Genomic DNA, 9,300 nt, shown 5'->3' with positions numbered 1-9,300 from the left:
TTAACTGACTCCTTTTTGCTCGGCCCGAAATCACCGGCAATCAAAACCTTGGCTCTGCTTGCTCTCTCAAAAGCAGAAACAGCTACAAGCGGCATAAGCAAACCGGATTCTAACTCCTAACACATTAATACCGCAAAGACCTTAATATACATAACAGGACATTAACGCGGAGGTTTTCGAAACGTAAAATACTTACTGTAATACGAAAACAAAAATAGCAACGGCCTCTGAACCGGTTTGGCGGTAGCCCCGGCAGCCACCTCAAGCAGCAGCGGCGACCGGACTCCGGCGATAGTGACTGAAACCAACATGCCGCGACAATAAAACTCCCATAATCCCACAAGAAACGAAAACCAAGTTCGAAACCCTTACCGGCATACTTTTTCGGCGACGGCAGCAGTGTCTCAAGTGGCAGAAGCTCAGCCCGGAGCTCCAGCGGTGGTCCCGGAAGTCACAGAACCATCCCTAGGGGTCAGAATCACAGAGATGCAGCTTTCTTCTCCCGCAGTGACACCTCCGGCGTCCTGAACCCCTTTTTGACGGCGACAGTTCCAACCGAGGCGGCGCCGGCGACGCAAGCACGGCTGGGCATGGTGGTTGAACCCCAGCTCAGCCTCAGATCTCTCTGTCTCTCCTGTTCGGTGTGTCTGGACGGCCTTCTCCTCAACGGCACGACAGCAGAGCAAACCAGACTGGCGACGGCAGAGGTCACGGCGCGTTCGGCGGTGAAGCGGGCTGGAGGTGCCGGCGACAGCGGCGACTTCACCTTCTCCGCGCTCGCTCCTCCTTCTCCATCGGTGGTTATGGCTCGCGCTCTCTTCAGGTCGCGGTTCTGCCTCTGATGCTGCGCAAGGATGATCGGCGACGGCACGAGCTCCTCGCGGGACGAATCGGCACAGTGACGGGCTCGGCGGCTGCGTCGCCCTCCTCCCCTCTCGGATCTCCCTTCCCTGCTTCCCCCTTCTTCCCCTATCCCTGATTTTGCCTCCGTTTTCCTTTTCCATTGCAGCGTTGCTGCTGCTGGTTGTTGAGGGAGGGTTTTGTGGCTGTAGGGTTAGAGGGAAAGGTTAACTGGGTTAGGGTTTTTAGGGTTAGGGGTAGTTTAGGTAATTTTTTAATAAAATTATGGGGTAATATAGTAATTGAAACCCAAATTAAATCCCATACTAATTACATATAGAAAAATACTATTTGATCATCAATTGTACAAATTATTTTCCATAAAATGCCCAAATCAAAATAATTAGAAATAATATAATTAAACCCTTTATTTTCCAAAGTAACAGTATTAATATTTAAAATATTAATTATTTAATCCAAATCATATAAAAATCCTTATTATTTCACAACTATCAACTTTATAATATAATTATAGCAAATAATCCAATAATTATCAAATTGGATAATAATCATAACTTATCTCAAATTCAATAAATCAAAACTTGCTTTAATTTTCTTTAATAAAGAAATTTCTGAAATTAAAGCTACAGAAACACTGAATTTGAAATTAGCTAATGATAGCCCCTTTTTCAAAGGTTTTGGGTCTTACAAACAACCCTAAGATTTTTGAAAAAAATATCATGCCATACATGCGAAAGAAAACTAGATTCTTTTATTTCTTGCTGAACTTTTTTATTCATTTTCTACTATGTGCAGATTGATCTCAAATCGAGTTTTAGAACAGAAATCCCGAATTAAGAAAGAACTTTGCGGTAATTTTGGAAGGAAAACTAAAAGCTTTAGAGGCAAAATGTGAGGTTATTATTGTTGGGGTAAAGTATGTTTTTTATTCCTAATGTTTGTGATTTTCTTCAAAAATACTCCTAATGTTTAATTGTATTCAATTTTGCCCTAACGTTTTTAGTTTGTATCAAAATTATCCCTGGATCTTAATTCAATCTGAAATGGTAGGGACAAAATTGAAAACGTTTAGGGATAATTTTGAAATAAATCGAGAATATTAAGGACAAAATTGAATAAATCAAAAATGTTAGGGGACAAAATTGAATAAAATTAAACATTAGGAGTATTTTTTAAAAAAAATTGTAAACCGTAGGAACAAAAAGTATACTTTACCCTTATTATTGTTATTATATATATATAAGTAATTTTTGCTCTATTTTTTAAAAAATACTTCTCTTAAATAAATGTGATTTGGATGTGCTTTTTTGCTTTATTATGATAATTTTGGATTTTGAGATTTTGATATGCTGGATGAGATAGCTAATCTTGTTCAAAAAATTGATGCCCTCAAAAGATGAACATCCTTCATTGTTGCTGGAGCAAAATAAACTAAAACTACAAATGTTTATTTGTGAAAGGGAGAATACATTGCAAGAATGTAATCATTTTAGATTTTTTTTATTTTTTATTTTTTTAGTTGAATAAGCTAAGAGCCTAATATTTGAAATAAATGGATTATATAAAAAAAATTACAAATTATATAATAACATCCGGCTTTTATGGATTATCCTTTTAAAAAGAGTTCTTTAAAAAATATACTATCTATGAGACTCCATTAATTTGCATATCCACAATTCTATTTATCTATTCTTTTTTTGGCATTATTGATTTAAAAGTTGAATTTTCAGTTGAAGTGGAGACGAATAAAGTAGAAATGATGAAGTTAATCAAGCACAAGCAGAGCAAGCAATGGAAAAACAAATAAGGTTGCTAAGCAATATTGGCACTAATGTTCATCTTATGTACAAAGCAAACTTGAATCCTTTTGACCTGCCACATTTTCTTTGCTCAATATCAAATCAAGGTTAGAAATATTGAACTTCAAATGCATATGATACTTTTTCTTGTTTGGTTGGATTTAAATATTATTTGCTCTTTGTTTATTAATCAAATATTATATATATTAATTATAAATTTTATATGATGAAAGATATTTTAGAAAAAATTGAAAACCAAATTCTTACCATTTTCATTATATAAATAATAAAAAATATTATTCGTATACTAAAATCAGCTACAAATATATTTATGTATAAATACATGTATGGTTTAATTTATTTTCAATGTGTATTGTTAATATTGCAAGTGTGAGCAATGTATGAAGTTAGTCCCACATCAAAGAAAACAAGGAAGAGTGAGGGGTTTATAATATGAGAGACTCGTTAACTTGACACCTTAAATTTTTGAGTTGGATGTAGTGTATTTTCATCTTATGTTCTCTCACTTGTTAAAATATAAAATATATGTTAAAATACAAAATACATATTAAAAATAAATTAAATAGTAAATATACAATTTATCTATTATTTTTGCTCATTAATGCTTATATATTATGATAGAGTAGTGAAAAGATATTAATATTACAAACAATCCTTAATTAATAAAGAAAGAGAAAAATAGAATAACTTCTATTTTTTAATTTTAACAATGTTAGATGTAAATTAAAATCAGTCACTAATATAAAATATATGTTAGAATATATAATATATATTGAAAATGAGTTGAAAATAGACAAATACATAATGACTGATTTTGATATACAAATCGTATTTTTATTTTAATTTATATACTTAAGATATACATAGCTGGTGATTCAATAATAAGTTTTACATCTAAAAGTAAGAATGACAAATATCATGCAACCAACGAGAAAAAAATCACCATCGACAACTTGAGTCAATCAAGTGGTTACTTCACTCGTCAACTTAGTCCCAACATTGGTAGTTTAAACTTGCCTTTTGTGTGCAATAATAATCCATGGGTATCTTCTTAATAATTATTAAGAAACAAATTTGTTACTCCTATTTTAATAATAAAAAGACCTTAGGGATGATTTTAATTTTCACTCTAAATATTAGGGACGAAAAAAGTACTTATCCCTTATTAATATATTTTGCAGCATTATATTTTTTAGCTATACAGTTTTACCCTTATTAGTCCTTAACTATAGTATCTTTGGTTTCAAATAATTCCAAATAGAGTAGTGGCGATTTCAAGAACAAGGGAAACTAATCAGACCCAAGTTTTTATGACTAATAACAGAGGAATAAGAAATGAGAACCAAGCAGTGATGGAAAAATTGACAAATAATGGGCAAGGGTCAACTCCAAATTATGACATTGTGATGTTAGAGCCAAGTGACTATTGATGTTTCAAGTTACCCAGCTCATGTTTTGGAACATGACGAACTTTTTATATTTTGTTTGAGGCTAACAAAAACTTAAATTAGCTTCAATTTGTTTATGATATATTGCATTTTTTTATGTTTAGTTTGTCAAACTTAAATAGGCGGGCTTCAATTTTTTTGTTTTGATAATTTGGCTTGGTTTAGTTATCAAACTTAAATTTGAGTGATTTGAAAAATCTCAATTGGAACTAAATTTTAGAACAATAATTGTAAAGATCATCTAAAAATAGAAACAAAAAAAAACTTGTTTCTAAAAATTCGTGTAGTTAATGTATAATGTTTAATGATATACCTAAAACATAAATTTACAATAGAGCATTCTTGGGGTTGTGTGCGTATTTTTCTTTGGGTGTCGTAATGTCTCATCACCTCTGATTTACGAATATAACATAAGGTTTTGTGTGATAGGGTGTGTAAACCCCGCAAATTAGTGAATAATTAGTCAATAAATTAAATTTTAATAAAGAAAATTATAAATATGAATATTATATTAAATTAGGATAGAGCTCATTAAAACAAGAATTTTGACACTAATTTCAAAGAATTTGGTCCAAAATGGGCCGAACCGATTGAACCGGACCCGTGAGCCCAACCAATCCACTCATTTAAGTGAGCTTCAGCTCACTTCTCTCTCTTCTGCATGCAAAGAACGCAGAATGCTTCAAAGAAGGGGGAAGAACAAGCAACAACCCTAACCCTCACTCAGATAATCAAATCTCAATAATTTTTTATCCGGAGCTCCGATCGCCGCACTGTTTGCGGCCACGCGCTCACCGCATCGAGCTCTATGAATCTATCAGAACAATTTCATTGGTAAGCTTCACTCCCAATCCAGTTTCTCTACCCTCTTTATTTTCGAGAATTATGTAAGTAGTAGTGAGATTTTGCTTCTTTGTTCATTGATGTTATAGGACCCGATTAGCTTGAGAAAAACGTTCACTCTTGTTGTGTGACGCTTTGGTAAGGTGAGAATTTGAAGAATCCTATCTAATTCCTTGATTTTATATGTTGGGTATTGAATTTGGTATTTGGGTGTATGAATCATGTATTAGGTGTATATGTATGTATATGATGTGGAGCTATTGGAAGCTTGATTGGAAACTTGGTGGGTGTTAGAGCAAAATTGTGGTGTTGAATCTTTGCCTTTTTGCCTAAGAGGGTTGCTTGGGATAATACGTAAAAATCGGCCAAGGTATGGTTTAGATTTCTCATATTTCATATATAATGTTCTGTGAAAACTTAGGTTAGAAGACCTTAGATTAGGTTCGAATGATTAAGCATGTTGAATGTTTAGTGCTTGTGATAATGATAGTGCTTCTGATGACTTCAAGTCAACTTAATTTCATCAATTGTAGATAGAAGGTCATTAATAGGTAGGGTTAAATTCAGTTGGGGTTACAGAGAAGCTTCGTTTGGACAACTTAGTAGTAGACAGCACTGCACGACGAAGCAGAGCGAGGGATTGAACGCCGCTGGGCCCTGGCTGAGTGGAGGTTCACTAGAAGTGAGGCAATGGAGGACATGTGGCAACTAACGACACAGATACATAGTGTCGATAACCTTATTTACGGTCTGATAATGTCTCCGAAACCATGGCAGAGGTATGCTCCCGAAATCGGTTTTAGCTGGGGGATCGTTCCTTCGTGGTGGTTCCGAAGTGACGACAAATTTCATGTTGCAATATTTATGGTGTGCAATGTGGGTAGGAATATATAGAGTTTAAATGTTTGATTTGTTATGCATGTAATGTAGGTAATTGCTGTTATGAATTTATGGAGATTAAAATTAAAAGGAAAAAAGATTAATTTTACGAAAAATTTCCTCTCCATTAATAAAATTTGTTTAGCTTTGAAACCTTTCTTTCAGATGAATGAGTGAACTAATGAAATAAGGGAAGAGTAGATTTGGACCCATTTACAATCCTTGTCGACATGGCACGATGTCTCTAGTTTATCTTACTATGATGACAACAGTTTTAAGTTTCTCATGTTGGCGTTATCATCATGTGTTATACACATGAATTGGAAGTTATTAAAATATGTATCGAGATTATTGTGTTTGACATCACTATGATATTACATAATAGATTAATAAGAAGTTTCATTTGTTGTCCATGGGGGCATTTTGGGTTAGGCTTCCTTAGGTTTTGCATTTTGGGTGGGATTGATTGGTAGTCCCAAGTTTCAGTTATTGTGATGTCTGAACTGTTTCAGCTGACTGGCTTTGCGGAACGAAGCTACAAGGTGTCATCTCCATGCGCCACAAGGGTGTGTATTCTGTTCAATTATGAAGTTAATAATTTGGTATTGTTCGGATTATATTGTTGTGCCCTATTGCTTGGTCTAACCCATGGCCTATATTGTGTGTTAGGTTAGGGAAGATGGCATGAGCAGTGACACCATTCCTATGGAGGAAACAGAAGCGATGAGTTTGTCAAAAGGAGATGCGGAGATAGAAGTAGAAGAATTAGCGATGATTGTTGATGGGATTGGGTCGTTTAACGCAATTGATTTTGCAGCCCTGACAGCGAAAGACATCCTTATGATTGAGTTCATAAATTTGCAAGCCGCTTATGACTACTACAACGAATACGGTCGCATTAAGGGATTCTCGATGAGGAGGTCGAAGGTGGGGCAAAGAACAAAACAGGGGTCGAATGGAGAAATCATTTGGAAGATATTTGTGTGCTCGAGGTAAGAAGAGTGAGAGGGGAAACATATGCAGTGGGGGAGACAGGAAAATGGATCCGCAACCAATCACACGGTGCGGGTGTGAAGCTCAAATAAAGGTGCATGTTGACGGTACTAGTGGGTGAAGGTATGTTGAACAATTTTGTGATAACCAAAATCATGTCATGCTGGATGTGAGGTTTAGGGGTCTAATGCGGTCACACAGACAGTCAAGGAAGGTGATTTGTACCAAATCAATTCGATGAGGAAAGCTGGCTTGCGAGTGCCAACGATATTCCACGCTTTTTCCAACCAGTCAGGGGGTTTCGAGACTATTGGGTTCGAGATAAAGGATATCTATAATGCAATAGAAAAGCAAATGTGGGCTGGTGAGACAGATGCTGAGGTCGAGTTGACGTTTTTTTCAGGTTTAAAGAGTATTGATTATGGAATGTTCTGGAAGTACTCGTTGGATGGTGAGAAGAGACTTCAAAATCTTTTTTGGTGCGATGGCACAAGTCGTTATGACTGCAGTGTATTCGGGAATGTGTTGGGATTTGATGCAATGTATGGTCGGAACAAATACAAATGCCCATTGGTAATATTCTTAGGGGTGGACCATCATATGAGAACGGTGGTATTCAATTACGTGATTCTGAACAATGAAAGCGAAGATAGCTACGTGTGGTTGTTGAGGCCATTTCTGGAGGCAATGAAAGGAAAACCGCCGAAGTCCGTCATGACGGATGGGGATCTTGTAATAAAGAGTACGGTTGGAATAGTTTTTCCCGGTGCACATTATAGGTTGTGCAGCTGGCATTTGTTAAGGAATGCTACTGCTAAGGTTGGACGGTTCGGCCTTTCTTAAGAAATTTTGTTTATGCTTGATGAGCAATCTAGAGGTTGACGAATTTGAGAGAATATGGAAGGTCATTAATGATAATGTTACAAATGCTTGCTTCTAGGTGAGGAGAAGATGATCTAACCCACCAGTTCAACGTAACTGCTATCTTTGCAATACAAACAATCCCAAGATACTGAATCCTAGCTTTTTGCTATTGAAGAAGAAAAGAAGAAAAAGATAGATAGTGAAAGTATAGAAGGCGAACGAATTCTATATTTGATCACAAACTGTTTTTTATCATATTTGCACTTATACATCATAGTTTTGCCTAACAATGAACGCCAAACCAAAAATGACGTTGTTTCGGTTATCTCCAACATGGTAAAGAATAGCCAAATAAGGACTCCATGAGGTGAGTTAGCATCGAAAATTACCCTAAAAATTACTATAATGTCCAAAATTGAATATAGATGACCACTATAATAAAATTAAAATCTTAAAATCTAAATTGGAAAATTACGTGAATCTGATTGACCAATGCGAGAATTTCTTCCCTACTTTTGTAACGGGACGTTGGAATTTTCTATAGGCTTCATAATTTGTTCTAAAAATTAGACCGGACTGATTGAACCGCAAATCGGCAATAATAACAGTTCGATTGGACACATGAAATCGTCAATTGAAAAACCAATAAAAAATCGTGAACTGACTGGAAACCGGCCGATTTGAAGGAAACAGCGTCGTGCTTACTGAATGTTAGGGGTGTACATGGCCTGGCCCGACCCTGAACATTTTAGGGGCTAATTTGATGTGATTTCATCGGGTCTAGGGCCGAATAAGGGTCTAAAAATAGACCCGGTCATTATTTCGGGTTGGGTCCGGATCAAGGTGAATCCGGCTTCACCCGACCCGTATGCACCCTAAGGCTGCATTTGTTTATGAGAACAGGACAAGACAAGACGCTGAGAACAAGACATAAAAGATAGAGACACAAAATTTTGTATTCTTGTATTCTGTTTGGTGATAAACTAGAACAAATTATGAAAATATAATTTATTCTTTTTTTTTTCATTCAAAAAATTTGAAACGAAAAATATAATTATGAAAAATAACAAGAATAATAAAAGAAAATATGAAAAATAAGTTGTGTCCCTTGTTAGTGTCTCCATGTCCTTCCTATTAAGATGGACACAAAATACACTGATTTAATGTCTCTCGACACAATGTCTCTGTCTATGTCTCCTCTGTAAAAAAATGTAACCTAAGGAAACTAAAAAAGATATATATATTTTAAAATTATTTTAATATTATGTTATATTAATTATAAGTTTATTGTTTTATTTTTAATTACACTTAAAAAATAGATCAAAGAAGTATCAAATTAGAATTTATAAAAAAAATTTAAATTTAAATATGGATATCAATTTTTTTATAATATTTTTTTCTTTCTAAATAAGTATATCATAAATAAATTTTTTTATAAATTATTGTTAAAATTTTAAAGATTCGATTTTTATCCGATCTAAACTCAATATAATTGTGGCAAAAATATACTTAAATTTTATCAAATCTAAAATCGAATTAAAATCTAAAATATAGACCTAATATATATTTAGAATCAAAATTAGGACAAACCC

General features: G+C 34.7%; 1 pseudogene; it reads right to left on the bottom strand.

Moving 5' to 3' along the window:
* Window positions 1-261: 261 nt before the first annotated feature.
* On the bottom strand, window positions 262-1,004 carry LOC148575580 (uncharacterized; annotated as a pseudogene).
* Between the last annotated feature and the right edge of the window lie 8,296 nt (window positions 1,005-9,300).

The sequence above is a fragment of the Arachis ipaensis genome, chromosome B1 (genome assembly GCF_059453495.1).
Source record: "Arachis ipaensis isolate K30076 ecotype BB chromosome B1, ASM5945349v1, whole genome shotgun sequence".
NCBI lineage: Eukaryota > Viridiplantae > Streptophyta > Magnoliopsida > Fabales > Fabaceae > Arachis > Arachis ipaensis.
The sequence above is the reverse complement of the archived record's forward strand: the minus strand, read 5'-3'. Positions and strand labels throughout refer to the sequence as shown.